At 36.0% G+C, this 15299-nt stretch overlaps 1 long non-coding RNA gene, 4 other non-coding genes and 1 pseudogene across 5 annotated transcripts; all 6 read right to left on the bottom strand.

The window, feature by feature from the left end:
- Nucleotides 1-5508: 5508 nt before the first annotated feature.
- Nucleotides 5509-12385, bottom strand: LOC118490704. Its single transcript, XR_004889918.1, has 3 exons — nt 12131-12385; nt 6165-6520; nt 5509-6091 (listed from the first exon to the last, which is right to left on the bottom strand). It is a non-coding gene; the product is annotated as an uncharacterized LOC118490704 (long non-coding RNA).
- LOC118490786 lies at nt 6441-6614 on the bottom strand (annotated as a pseudogene).
- LOC118490768 lies at nt 8861-9055 on the bottom strand. Its single transcript, XR_004890011.1, has one exon. It is a non-coding gene; the product is annotated as a U2 spliceosomal RNA (small nuclear RNA).
- LOC118490724 lies at nt 10827-11022 on the bottom strand. Its single transcript, XR_004889974.1, has one exon. It is a non-coding gene; the product is annotated as a U2 spliceosomal RNA (small nuclear RNA).
- On the bottom strand, nt 12051-12246 carry LOC118490742. Its single transcript, XR_004889992.1, has one exon. It is a non-coding gene; the product is annotated as a U2 spliceosomal RNA (small nuclear RNA).
- A 575-nt stretch (nt 12386-12960) lies between the features above and the next one.
- LOC118490721 lies at nt 12961-13156 on the bottom strand. Its single transcript, XR_004889971.1, has one exon. It is a non-coding gene; the product is annotated as a U2 spliceosomal RNA (small nuclear RNA).
- Between the last annotated feature and the right edge of the window lie 2143 nt (nt 13157-15299).

Below are 15299 nucleotides of genomic sequence, written 5' to 3'. Positions count from 1 at the left end.
ATTGAACCACGCATAGTATTTAAACAAAACATGTCATTAATTACCAATAGTAAATGTCAATCATAAGATTATTTCAAAGAGTTGTGTAGCGGAAGCATCTAGTAAATCGTTTAACAACTGTTTCATAATAAATATTCAAAAGCAATGTATCAACTATATGTTAATCCAAGAACCTCGATCCATGACCACTCCAGCACTCCCAGATAGCAAGTCCATGTCACGAATTCTAACGACCTGCAAGCATGCAGACAAGTGTGTCAGACGACGCTGGTGAGTTCAAAGTTTTGTTAACGTGTTTAGTTACCAGATGTGTGTTTACAACAGTTCAACATTTAGTTTTGATGTTGTTATTACTCGATTACCGTATGTGGCGACTAGATGTGAATGCCCAACCCCAATGCCTCCAATTAGGCATTGGTCATGTTGCCAAGGTATCAAACAACCTTGAATAGATGTAAGGGGTCTTATATTTATACGATGAGAATGCCCAACCCCAATGCCTCTAACTAGGCATTGGTCATGAGGTCCAGGTAATTAGTTCACGCCCGTCCTTTCGGCCCGGTGTGAGGGTGCCAAACCTAATAGCGCTATCAACTAAATACCTCGTTGCTTCTTCAGCAACACGGTAGATGTATGGGGTCTTACATGATTTATACTGTGTTCAATAACCAACATCCCAAATAAACAGTTTACCCAATATTCCCTTTAGAAACGTTTACCAGATGTCCCAAACCACCGGGACGCATGCTTAGAAAAGTGCAGTGAACTCACCTTAGATTGCTCGGTAGGACTAATTACTTGTTTACAGTTGGTCAACCAAATCCTAATATGGTTACCATGTGACAGTTAGTGTACACATAAATCACGTATCACATTATACAAGTAGTGAACAAGTAAAGCATATATCATCATACATGTCATAGCAGTCAACCATGTTACTCATTAATCCATTAGCATCATACATTCACATAACAGATGTTTGTGTCTCATACATGTTTGCATTACAAGTCCAAGTTTCCAACAAAACTCAACAGATCATAGTATGCATCAAGGAGGTGTGTGGCTCCTATTGTGCGGCCCAATACAATTATTGTGTGATTCAAGTGTATATATGTACATGCGTCTAAGGCATTGTGCGATTCAACAGCTCAGGGCCCGTTTAATTAGTTGTGCGATCGGTGTGTGATGTGGTCCATTGACTGTGGTGCGGCCCAATGCAAAACAAGCCCAACAGCTTGTGCGACTAGGCCATACTTGTGCGACTGAGTTAAATATTGTGCGTGCCATAATAACTTGTGCGACTGGGTCGGCTTGTGCGGTTGGGTTGGCTTGTGCGACCAGGAGGGGGATGTGCGACTCAACTAATGTGCGATCAGTTACATCTTGACCATATATCACGGAGTCAGTTACAAGTTATACCCCCTATCCTTAGTTACCATCTAACAGTCAACCATCATGATTATCAATCAATTCCCTCGAGTGCTCAAATTATACCCTACATTTTATTTTGCGAACAACACCCTAATCATATTAAACAATCAGTTAAATGCCATCCGAATTTCATAAACATTAAAACATATATTATCATATCAATATCATTGAAATCCTTTATGTCTTGTATAACGATTCACATGGTTACAAAGCTAACCACCATGAATCCTAATATCATGCAACAATTAACATATAATATCCTTACTGACACATTATTAAAATATCCTTATGGTTTGATTAAGTCAATCACATGGGCCGCCATTTTCATACTATCATGCAATTCAATTTCATGATTAAATCAACCACATAAACTCACATGTATGAACATATTCAGATCCCTATAAACCTCATGTGCTTTGCAATAATGCTCTGACACTTATGTTATCAATCTACCAAACCACTTACCTTCACATTTATTGGACCACTAAAACTAGTAGTATATTAAAATTGGTTATTTGATTTTTGTGAATTCAGGGAACAATTCTTATTGGACCAACACAAATAGTGGGTTCCAACAAATACAAAGTATGTTAGTTCTTGTTTGTGATTATCAACCAATTCAATGATAATGAGAGGCATACATCAAATCAAGAAAATCATACCTATGCGGCAGGAGTTATACGACCAAATCATGCATAGCTTTTTAATATATCTCATGATTAATTTATGTACCCTTACCACTACATGCTTGATTCCCCATACACTCATATAACATATTACGTAACACACCATATTGATGCCATCAAGATTTGAATTAACTACATGATAGGTATACTCACCGAGTGCTAGGAAGGAGAGTTCTTGGTCCGATGAGAGAGTTCCAACAAGTTTGAATAGTCGCTGATTCAAGAGAGAATGGAGGAAGGAGTCGCCGCCCAAGGTAGGAGGGATTAGGGTTTGAGGTCTTGTGTAAATTGTAATTAAATGAGGGGCTCTAAATGTTTACGTACGGGTAATAGTGGTGCATGGAGTCGGGCTCGGGTTTGGCTTAGCATGAATGGGCCGAGAATGAGAGAACACCAAGTGAGGAAAGTGTGTGTATCTAAGAAGGTGTGCGACCCCAAACGTTTCAATCATAACCATAAAATCATAACCTTAACAATAAAATCATAACCTTAATCATATAATAACTCGTGAGCAATAAATAGAACCAACTTCATTATCCATTGCGTAACATATACACGAAGTCACGACATAGAACGAATCATGAGAAGGAGACTAACACTTAGGAAACATCTGGAACCGCGAGTTGTCACATCAAAACTCTGTCCAGTTAAACTTGCAATGTGAGTCATTCTCTTGTTATCAAAAGTGTTTTACAATACCTAAATGTTTTCCAGTTATATGTTACAGGGATTAAGTCTTTGTTATCTTAAATTACTGGAAATAAGTGGGGGTATTGTGCACGTTACTGTTGTTTTATCACTTTTTTTGTGAATAGGCGTAAATAGTGATACACATCAATTTTGAGTGAAAGGACTCAATAGTGATATGACCACAGTCATAGATCTGCTCGAGTGACAACTGAACTAGCTAATTATAAGATAGGGGTAATTGTAATCGCTCTTAATACTGTAATCTATAACAATGTGTCGTTTTATGCAAATTGAATGACTCGCCAATATTTCCCCGCTGATAAAATCTTTTTAAACATGTTTCAGGTGATTTATTGTGAACCAGGAAAAGTGCCGCATAACACTACCAGCTTGGATAAAGTGGCTTAGTAAATAAATAAACATGTTTTTGTAAACAGGGAATTTCCCAGTGAAATTCCTTTATTGTAAATTACGGGGTTTGTCCTGAAACATGAAATAGAATAAAGGAGTGTTTTCAATTTAAACGATCCTGTTAAAATTTTCGCTGCCAAATTAAATACCAATACCACGGGTTTTCTGTCTCGCGGTGTTCGAACCAGGAAACTGGATCGAGGGACGTGACAAGAATGCTTATGTTTTTTTTAATGGTGTATATGTTATTTAGATTATTTCAATGAAGACGAAAAACGAAGGCTTCCGGTTCAACTCGGAAACTACATTGATTTTGTGAAAAAAGATAAACGATTCGCCAACTTGGATGGTTTGTCAAGTGAGGAAACACTAGATAAATGACCGGAATCAAATTATCTAGGGGGTTTGGATCTGCATGAAAGGGTGGGTTCTCTCTCGTCTGCTTTGTTTGGATAGGTCTTCTTCTCCGGTAAAACTCTGCAAAGACGGAACACCATTAGCCTCGTCAAGGGGAGAAAGGAGTTCTCTCCTTGACCCGACTCCGGCGTAAGAATAAGTATGTGTTTATGAAGAAGAATAAGTATTGACGAAGTGTGTGTAACTTTAATTTCATACCTGGATTACTCTCATATTTATAGCCGGGAGTTTGGGCGGGAAAACTTGTTAATGAAATATTAACGGGAGATGCTAACCCCATAAGCGGTTACTTTTCTTCCGTTAACTCTCTTGATCGGATTGTAGAAGCACACGGATCGTGATCTTAATCAAAGGCTGGGGAATTGCCACGTGGAAAGTGGGCGAGTGGAGGTTTCTCTCCAATTTCATGCCATCACCGTGATTCCAGAATGACCTGGGGTGATGACACGTGTCCAGACGGTTACAACCGTCTGGTGGTGCACGATTGAGTCTTCTAGAAGATTATTGCCATAATCCAGTGTGACTCTTTATCGTGTGGTATCAGTTTTAGTGAATAATATCCAAGTCTGGGTATTATTTAGGCGGGAGTAGCTACTAGGATTTTTATCCTTTGTTGCAGGAGAATGGCGCAAGGGTTTGCTTACTTCCCTCTGGCGCGCAAGTGTTGTCTGATATCTTTCTTCCAAGCTCTTTCAGTAGGACCAGTTGCGAGGCCGCGCAAGGTCAGAAAGGGCTAAGAGGTGAGGTTGTGGTATGGTCCCAAGTACTTGATATGAGGTTTTTGGGATCTTACCCCTTCATCAAGTCTTGTAAGGTTAATGGTTTCAACAAATATTCACTTAACTTTTACATTGGTATATCGGTTATTGAAGCTTGTTATCGTATTACCCGTTGCAACCGCAACCGTTGAAAGATGTCTTTTGGTAATGAAGAATGTGAAGATCGACTTGCATAATCGAATTGGCGATGAGAACTTAAGTAATAGTTGTATATGTTATATAGAGAAAGAGTTGCTTAAGAAAGTAGGTTTAGATGATGTTTTGGATAGATTTCAAAAAATGAAAACACGCAGGACGACGTTTTAATTATGTTTATAACAAGGTTTGACATGTTTGATGATTATATAAATTTAGTTTGATGTTCTTTTGTTTTACATGACCCGATACGAACCAATTGTTTTACTTATATACCTTGGGGCATAAAATTTTTAAAAAATGTTCCGCACCCCCATGAAAAAATTCTTGGGTCCGCCACTGCTGCAGTACCACTAAGATCTAGCTGAGGTCTTGACCCGATTTAAGAATCGAATTACCAATGGGCTGAGCCATTTGTTTCTCTGTTGTGATAAATTTTGAGAAGAATCAACGGCAAGTATCAATATTTTTTTAATCAACGGCAATTATATAGATATTAATATGTTATAAACAATATACAGCAACATGTAATATATAAAAGGTAAATGGTGAAATTTAAAAAATATAAAAATGATATTTTTAGAAAGAAAGGTATAAATAGTAAAAATGGAGGTGCATTTAGCCACACCCCTTGTTTTGTTTTCTGGTGGTGCACGTGAGTTCACATTATTATTCTTTAATACACCAAATTTATAAAGCAACTGATCCTGAACGTAACGAATAACGATTTAACACAATTATGCGCATGCTACGTCTATAACTTATGAGCCTACACTAACAGCTGGGAATCCTGTATGCTCCCAGCAATCTTGCCTTTTTTTCTGCAGTTTTCAAATGAGCCAGATCACAAGGTAATTAGAGAGTAATTGTGATATGAAAAAACTGTAACCAGATAATCTATTTCAAAAGGCTAAACACCCACTAAAACCCAAGCGGGGATAAAACTATAAAGGGGTTTGTACCGATTACTTGAGCGAAACAGAGCCCAAAACCAAAGAAGAGTAACAAGACGACATTACTGCTGCAACAACCGGACACCAAAACCATGCTATGGAAACTGGTATCTGTGACGAAAATCTGCACTACTCCAAATGACAACATGTCAACATATAAATGTTGCTGTCGTATCGCGTCCTTTTATATGGTCACAGTTGGCTTTGTGCATCACCCTGATGGATTATCAAAAACTGTACCTCATACAAGTCGAAGTTGTTAGATCCACATAAAACCTTAATTAAAATTCAAATGTAATGGTCATGGAAGTTGATAAATTCCTTGTTGGTTTCAATTTCATAAGACATGGCTTTGACATGAATGTTAAGATTGTTCTTAACAAACAAACAAAAATGTAGAAAATTCATTATTTGATGATTTTTATAGTCATTTAAAAGAATATTGATGAATACCCAAAACATCAATACCAAGAAAAGTATTTAAAGACAATTTTGGTCAGGGAAAAAGTCGAAATTGTTACCGCATAAGCAACCACCATTTCATAGAAACCTAAAGCAAACCGCATAACCAGGCATGTTTTGTTTTTGCCTGAAAAACACACCATCACTTACAAACATACAAAAGATCAAAGATTGCTAGATGTTTGATCAAATCTTGGTACCTATGATAACTCATTCCACCCGTTCCAAGCATCTGTTTACAAGATCAATAAAAACAATACAGGAAAGTGAGGGCTTTTTAATACAAGAGCAATAAATAGCTCCTAAAAGGTAGTAGAGCCATTTAACATCATCATCTTCATCAGACAACTAGAAATAGAACCCAAGTTTTCTAGATTAGCCTTAAAATGCATTCATCTAACCTCTCTTCAAAATCACTCATCAACATGGAATATACCAAAACTTCTTTAAAAACACATCAATAAACCTAGGATTTGGAGGGGTGCACCAGGCCAAGGCAGTAGTGCAATGCCAAGGCGACGCTCAAAGACCCCAATAGCAAGCTATTGTGATGGGCCTTTCCCCATAAAAAATAAGATTAATATCGAGTGGGCCGTTGGCATGTTCCTGAAGATTATCAGAAACTCCTAGCTCAAATATCTTGTTGATATGTAGAAGTGCAGAAAGGCGCTACAAGATAAAAAGACTGGGGTTACAAAAAAAGCTGTTAGCAAAGTCATATTATGTATAAGCAACCACAGGCGGACCTAGCTTATAATTAGGGGTAGCCCGGTCTACCCCTCAACTTTGTCGGCGAAGTACAATATCCGTGCAAAAAAATAAAAATTCTTCTCCATTTTAAGTATCATGTATACCCTTGAACAAATATTAGGATACCCCTAGATCCAAAAACAATTCTTAGGATACCCCTGAATTTTTTTTCTAGATCCGCCAACATAAGTCATAATCTAACATTCATGTCAAAAATCAACAACTACAACAGATGCATAAACGTAAGTCAGTTGATGATATAATATATACACTTAGGTAGCGTTCGTTTCATGGAATGGAATGGGATGGAATTGGGAAGCTTTTCTTTGTAAAATTGATCTTGGTTTGGGGATGGACGAATTTGAAATCCAATGAATTTCTTTAATCAATGAAATTTGTGACTATTTCAACATTCCATTCCATTCCTTCATTAGAGTGAAAGATTTCTAAAGAATGTTGAAATAGTCACAAATTTCATTAGAGTGAAGGATTTCAAATTCCTCCCTCCCCCAACCAAGATCAATTTTACAAAGAAAAACTTCCTAATTCCATTCCATTCCATTCCATGAAACGAACGCTACCTTAAGATAATTAACATGAATTCCTAACTCCCAAAGCACATTTTAACAAAACACTTGGTTTCAGCCGAAAAACATCAGGATCGGACACCAGAGTGAAGGATTTAAATTGAGCACTATGCACATTTCAGTTAAATGAGTACTGCTAAGTGGAACTTAAAAAGAAGTATGAAACAAAGAGCAAAGGCTACCTTCAGAAACGTTGTCCAATCACCACAGGTACATACTGAACTTGGGGGATTGAATTCCTTCGATGACAAAGAAATGAAAAAGATGGAGATAAATTCACATAACATATACAGAAAAGATAAAATTTTTCTTCGGTTATTAATACATTAATAGACTTGACACTAGCTATAGTGGATCATAATGGCAAGGTAGTTGAAATCAAGTTGAACTTCACTCTCAATATCCATCAATGAACTTAGCTACATTTGAACAAAAGGAGAATGATGACTCAGATCATAATACAACCCATGTGATTTCATCAACTGAATATTGCTTTGATTTTCTAATGTTTACAAATATAAATATTTTGACTTTTAAGGCCCACTAGGAGATAATGATTCCATATCTTTTGTAAAATCCACATAAAACCTTAAGCGAAACTCAAATGGTTAAGAAAGCTGATAAAGTCCACGTGGATTTCAACTCTAAGAGACATGGCTTGAGTCTTGACTTGAAGGATAAGATTGTTCTTGAGGAACGGTTTGACTTCTGAGGTCAAACGAAAAGGTGGAAAATTCAATATGATGAACTATGTAGTCTTTTAGAAAAATCTAGGTGACTACACCAAACTTCAATATAAAGAAAAAATATGTAAGGGAATTTCGGTCAGGAAAATTTCCAAAAGAATTTCAGTGTGAAAAGTTGTTGCTTTGACCTGAAAATTCAGATAGTAAAAAACAGTTTGACTTCTGAGGTCAAACTAGTAGCTTGATATTTCAAAATTTATAATGAACCTCGTAATCGTTTTAATGAAAATTACTTATCAAAATTGATAGCCATTAATTTGACCTAAAAAGTCAAAGGGTGACTTGTTTATGTGAAGTAAAGGTATACTTGATATCCTGCACACGTTAGCAAAGGCGACGAGCCAATAAGGTTCATAAAATCCAAAGCCTGTCCAGTTCTCTTGCCTTCGCATTGTGGTAGTGGAACTTTTTTAACATCTAAATTTTCATTGGAAAAAACTGGAAATAGAACCCAAGTTTTCTAGATTAGGGACTGTAACAAAACATTCGCAAACAAGACATGCTTAAAGTAACCAGCTTACAGCAAATTTGCAGTCTTGAAGTTCCTCTAAAATACATTCATCTAGCTCTAATTCAAAATGCACATCCAATATCCTATTTGGAAATATTAACCGATAAAAGCATGAAAAAGAAATCTTTACTTTCTACAATAAGAGTAGTCAGTTTGGGATTCCATTTAGAATCTCTTATTAACTTATTGACTTTTCTAATAATGAGAAATGATGTTTAGATAACTCTTTTGTAAATGATGTTTTAATACAAGGGGAATAAATCATTTTACATGAATAAGTTAAGCCAAACATCTTTTAAAAAACATAAGTCTTTAAACTAGGGTTTGGTGCAAGACCAAGGCGACGCTCAAAGACCCCAATTGCAAGCTATTGTGATGGGTCTTTCCCCATAAAAAATAAGATTAATATCGAGTGGGCCGATGACCCACATATCAGATATTAAACTGATAAGAAAAAATACTACACTTGATCTTAGCCAAAAGGCCGAGAAAGGTATGCTTTTTCTCATAATAGGCCTCTGTTTATATAGGTAGTCCCTTCATCTGTGTGTTCTTCATTCAGCGGATGTGGGACTGTGAGTGACTTTTGCTCTGTGTTTTTATAGATAATGGGGATTAATATCTATTGAAACTAGCCTTTAACGATCATGATGTTAAGTCATATACGTTGGGCTTTATACATGACTTCTCTATATTTTAGTTTTTGTCGTTCCATTCAAGTTCTAGAAAATATCAAACATGGTTAAGAAAAACATAACATACCTATTTGACGTGCAAGTTCCAATGACAACACCTGCATGTTAAGCATTTATACAATCAGTGTTTGTGTGTGTGCGTGTTGACACACAAGGAGAAGAAAAAGGGTCTCTCAAACCACCCGTTTAAGTTACTTCTCATGTTTCAAGTTCCAATGTCGACTCTATTATAACAATTTGTAACTGGAATTAACAGTACCTCCTCCAAATATTCTGGCAGTTCTTCATATATTTGCCTCAGCTCTTCGAGCTGCACTTTATTATGAAGAAAAGTTGTGTCCAGAGAATGGAACCAATTAATTATGTCCCTAACCTCATCACAGATACCATCTTTCACGGTTCGTCTCGTAACCATTGTCTTTACTTCAGAAAATATTACAGTATTAAACTAATACTTACAGAGGACAAAGATCCGTTAGGAACCACCCTTTATTGCGAGAACCGCGAGAACCAATGTGAACACAACCAAAAATGCCTAAAAATAGCTAAAAAAACACACAAATTTTTTTTTTTAATATTTTTTATATAAAAATCGCTACTTTTGGTAGCCAAAAAAAATTTTTTTTTTTAAATTTTTTTTTTGGCTACTAAAAAATATTAAAAAAAAAATTTTAGTTTTTTTTTTTTTGATTTTTTTAGGTTTTTTGGGGATTTAGTTTTTAGCATTTTAGCTTGGGGGGGGGGGTGGTTTAGGTTTTTGAGGGGTGGGGGTTAGGTTTTTTTAGCTATTTTAGGTTGTGTTCACATTGGTTCTCGCAATAAAGGTGGTTCTCGCATGAACCTTACCCTACTTACAGAAGGAAGTAACAATGTCTTTCTGTTTCACTGCAGTTGAACCTAACTTGAAGCAAATCATGATATGAGGGATGTCCATATACGTAAGCTAATAGCCCGCCAACTAAACCAGTGGTTTGAAAACAGAAGACTAAAAACTGCAGAGTTACTACTGAGGATTTTCAATAATATTTACACAAAATAGTTAGCATGCTCCTGCAGATTTTCAAAATATCCTAGTTTAAATATCTTGTCAATATGCAGAAGTGCAGAAAGGCTCTACAGATAAAATCATATATGGTACCATTGTTAAACGATTGTTACTGATTCTGTCACCCTCATTTCTTGGTACCATTGTTCCTTGTTTCTCTAGTTTTGAGAATGTTGCTTGCATCTGATCAAAGGCTGCTTTCAGGCTCAACAGGCTTTCTTAAGTTTGCATTGTAAACTCATCTAGTATGACGAAAAATTCTGTCAAAAAAATGAACACACATGAAGAACTAGAAGTAATGCGGGTGGTTACAGAAGCCACTAACTAATAATGCCCTTAACCTCATCACAAAAACCATCTTTCACAGTCTCATAACCTTTACATCAATAACACCTACTACCTACAAAAATAATATTAAATAAAGATAGTACATACTCATACCACTAAGTTCATTCTAACAGGCTGTCCAGATCTCATGGGCATTGTAGAAAATTCTTAACTAAACAAAAAATTTTTAACTAAAGTTTGGAGGGGTGCGCCAAGCCAAGGCGGTAGTGCAACGCCAAGGCGACGCTTAAAGACCCCAATAGCAAGCTATTGTGATGGGTTTTTCCCAATAAAAAATAAGATTAATATCGAGTGGGCCGATGGCCCACACATCAGATATTAAACTGATAAGAACAGATACTACACTTGATCTTAGCCAAAAGGCCGAGAAAGGTATGCTTTTCCTCTTCTTGGGCCGCTGTTTATATAGGATGTCTCTTCATCTTTGTGTTCTTCACTCGGCCGATGTGGGACTGTGATAGACTTTGAATTTGCTGTAAACTGACAACCACCTTACAGCAAATTCATAGCCTTAAAATGCATTCATCCAACCTCTCTTCAAAATCTCTCATCAGTTGTATCATTTTAGAACTTTATCTTCACTTTTAACATGGAATATAACAAAACTTCTTTAAAAGGCAAAGCAATAAACCTAACACCTATAACTGTTTAAAAAAACTCTAATCTAATCTAACTTATAATAAAAGACTCCAAATAATGCCACATGGCATTCTCTCCTTCATCCTCATAAATTTTATTTATAACTATTTAATAAATTTCTTTTTGATATTAATATTAATAACTAATATAGATATCATTTATTTTTGTTCTTATCTTTATCCAAGATTAATAAATAACTTCAAGTTTGCAATTTAGATCCTTTTTATTTTTACTTTTAACCTAAAGTTTTTCATCTTTTGCAATTTAATTCCAACTCTTTCTTATTTTCAATCTTGGTCCACCATATTTATCATTTTTCCCAAGTTTTTCGTTTCATTCTAAATTTTGAGAGTTAATGCACCGCAACGTGCATGTGGGGTTCAACATTTTTTCGTATATTTTTTCCGTTTGACTGGTCCGTCGCAGCACATCTATTTTTCTCCGTTTAACAAGTTCGACCAACGCGCGTCCTGGATTGACTTGGTAATTTTTTTCTATGTTTTACGTTTCGGTTTAATTTCTCTGCAACGAGCGTTCGTGATTCAAAGATTTTACGTCTGCTTTTCGCTCGGCGTTATTTTTTTCGTTTTTATTTAATTTGTTTTTACGAGGTTTTCCGGTGTTGGTGGTCGATGAGAGTAGTATAGCATTGATACTACTTGATACAGTTTTACAACAACCGCTGCAACGCAAGGGCTTAATACTAGTTAAAGTAATAATAATACACTATTGGGCATTAAATAATAGACTTTTAACTAGGAATTGGAGGGGTGCGCCAGGTCAAGGTAGTAGTGCAACACCAAGGCAACGCTCAACGGCCCCAATAGCAAGCTATTGTGATGGACCTTTCCCCATAAAAAATTAGATTAATATCGAGTGGACCGATGGCCCACATATCAGATATTAAACTGATAAGAACAGATACTACACTTGATCTTAGCCAAAAGGCCGAGAAAGGTATGCTTTTCTACTTCTTGGGCCGCTGCTTATATAGGCAGTCCCTTCATCTTTGTATAGTTCACTTAGTCGATGTGGGACTGTGATAGACTTATTTTTTCTATTGGTTTTTTTTCATCCTTCATAATTTCTAAATCCTGTGAAATACTATAGAAGTTTAATTGATAAAAACTGAATCTTAACAACCTAAAAAGGTGTATTAGAGGTTAACTAGAGATGGGATTAGTAAACTTGGAAGTTTGAGCCTTTTTGTCTGTCCAAATGAAGTCCCTTGTCATGAATCTCTCCATTTCTTTGTAAGGATTCTATCAAAGTTTATTAAGAGATATACAACATACAAGAAGGCACCTTATATTTCTCATCTTGAGCTGTCTCAGAAAGGATCTGAGTGAATGCAAAAGGTGAACACTAAATTTTATTAAAACAGAGTCAAAACAGAACTGTGACTCAGTGAGGACCTGAGGGAAAAAATTTCAAGAGTTGCATCCTTTATGGGAAAAAGTTATAAAGCAACCAGCAGCAGGATCATGAATTTGTACACTTATTCCACGGATTCCAAACACCTGCTTATAATATTATTCAAAAGATGTGAAGGAAAATATTAGGAATTCCTTTGCTTATAATAAAACCAATAAATGGGTTTATGTTTACTTTTTGTCTGGATAGAGAAAAAGTAGATAAAATCTGTTCCGAAAATGAAAAAATTAACTGTGTTTTGGAGGGGTGCACCAAGCCTAGGCAGTAGTGCAACGCCAAGGCGACGCTCAAAGACCCCAATAGCAAGCTATTGTGATGGGCCTTTCCTCATAAAAATTTAGATTAATATCAAGTGGACCGATGGCCCACATATCAGATATTAAACTGATAAGAACAGATACTACACTTGATCTTAGCCAAAAGGCCGAGAAAGGTATGCTTATTCCTTTACTGGGCCGCTGTTTATATAGGCAGTTCTTCATATATGTATTCTTCACTCAGCCGATGTGGGACTGTGAGTGACTTATATCAAGTGTTTCTGCCCTAACTCAGTGACTTATATCAAGTGTTTCTGTACCATGTCCTATTACAGAATAACCAATCATCCAACACCGACAGTATGAACTTGTAGGCAAAGTTCTAAAATTACTGAAGTTAAACTTGGTATCCAGGTTTACCTTAAAAGAAGTTTACCCGTAGGTGTCACACACTAAAATAGAAAACATCTATTAGATATAAATTTGAAAGCAAAGCAGACTTAAAAGAAAAATGCAATCTCTACACCATATTCATCATACCAAAAACAGAGAACCAGCAAATAAACAGATATTAAAACTTTACTTTCGAGACATTAAAACAGAATGAAGAAAAAAATATTACCCTTCTTTTGCTCTACCATTACCTATGTGGCTTAGATGTTTGTCAGTTGGAAAATTTGCAATGCTTGGTGAGCTGCAGAGTCAGCTTCAAGAAATTTGTTTCTGCATTTTAAACAGGAAAAGCATTAACAAAAACCAGTAGATTCTAGTTCTAGTATGAATAAAGGAAATACTATGATCAGATACAATATAATTTGCCGGACAGAATTGATTGCAATTGATACACTCCCAGACTCATTTAGCACAAACTTGAACGTCACTCTTAATATCCATCATTTAACTTTAGCTACAGTTAAACAAAAGTAGAATGATAATTCAGATCATTATACAATCCATGTGAGTTCATCAGTTTATTAAAGATATCATAATACATACGGAAGATATGATATGTACTATCTTTTATGACTAAAAAAAATCAACTACAAGCAAGTTTATAATGCCAGTGGCTTAAAGAGATGTGCCAGACAAACAATAAAGCTATGGAGGAGGAGAACTTGGCAAAAATATGTGATAAATTACAAAGCAAATTTCTTCTCTGACATTTAACCCATCATCCATTCCAGTTACCCGAATATATATTAATATGTGTTACGAATGAAAAAGAGAAAAAATCAAAGAAGACCATCATAACGGCAAATTCCAACACATGGAGTTCACATGTAAGACTATAATAACAGGAAATTCCAACTCTGAGTCTGACTACATGATTTTCATAATGCGGAAATTACTGCATGATATTACGGAAGACTTTAGCTGCAGGATATTGTAATATTTAAGAATCTTATTTAAGAATCTCAACAGTTGGAGCACACATGCACGTTATTCCTGGTAACTAAATGAAATAGGATTGTTACATCACTATAGCGCGATTATGCATATACCATAGCAATAGGTTTACCAAATACTAATGTTTGTTCACCTAAGAAGCTTACCTATGACTGCGCATGAGACATGTCATGTAGACATGCATGGAAAAGCCATATTAGTGCCAAACAAGTTGAGGCATAATATTGTACTGTTAAATTTTAGGCAAAATAACATGTGTAGTCAAAGATATTTAATGTATTTCCTACTTGACTTTGATGGCAGTATTATGTAGTCAACCATTGATTGTAATATCGAATGTATCACAAATAGTCGAATGGTATCCACAGGGGGATCAAAATAATAAAAAGTATTGTTCAACAGACAAGGCATCAAAAGCTTGCGAGACTCTTTAAGATGCTAAGGAGCTATAGCCAGCCGATTACGTTTAGTACCTGCAGTTAATCTTTTTGGGAAAATACGTCAGTTTACACTGGTAAATACATTCAACCGACACTTTTGTAAAATGTTTATTAAAATTGATTTGAATGCACAAGGCACAAACTCTTTTATAACTTGGGATAATTTACAATTAAATCTTGTAAAGAATTACATGCTTGCTATGCGTTCGGTCGCCCGGGTCGTGCCAGGTTAAAGTTTAATAGACACACCACATAGCGTAAAACCGAGGTGGGTAAACCAACGGTTACACCTTTAATTAATATAGACACAATGCCGGGTGTACGCCTACACCCGGATGTCGAGGTCGTGGCCATTTTCGTAAAATGATGCCAAGGATATCCGGGACATGGTCATTAAGCCCCCAAAGGCGTTAAGCCAACAAAACAAGTTTTAAACGGGTCACATTGATAATACCCAACTACAAATGAGTTGGGGT

Source organism: Helianthus annuus, chromosome 3, assembly GCF_002127325.2.
Source record: "Helianthus annuus cultivar XRQ/B chromosome 3, HanXRQr2.0-SUNRISE, whole genome shotgun sequence".
NCBI classification, from domain to species: Eukaryota; Viridiplantae; Streptophyta; class Magnoliopsida; order Asterales; family Asteraceae; genus Helianthus; species Helianthus annuus.
This window is presented reverse-complemented; position numbering and strand designations above follow the sequence as displayed.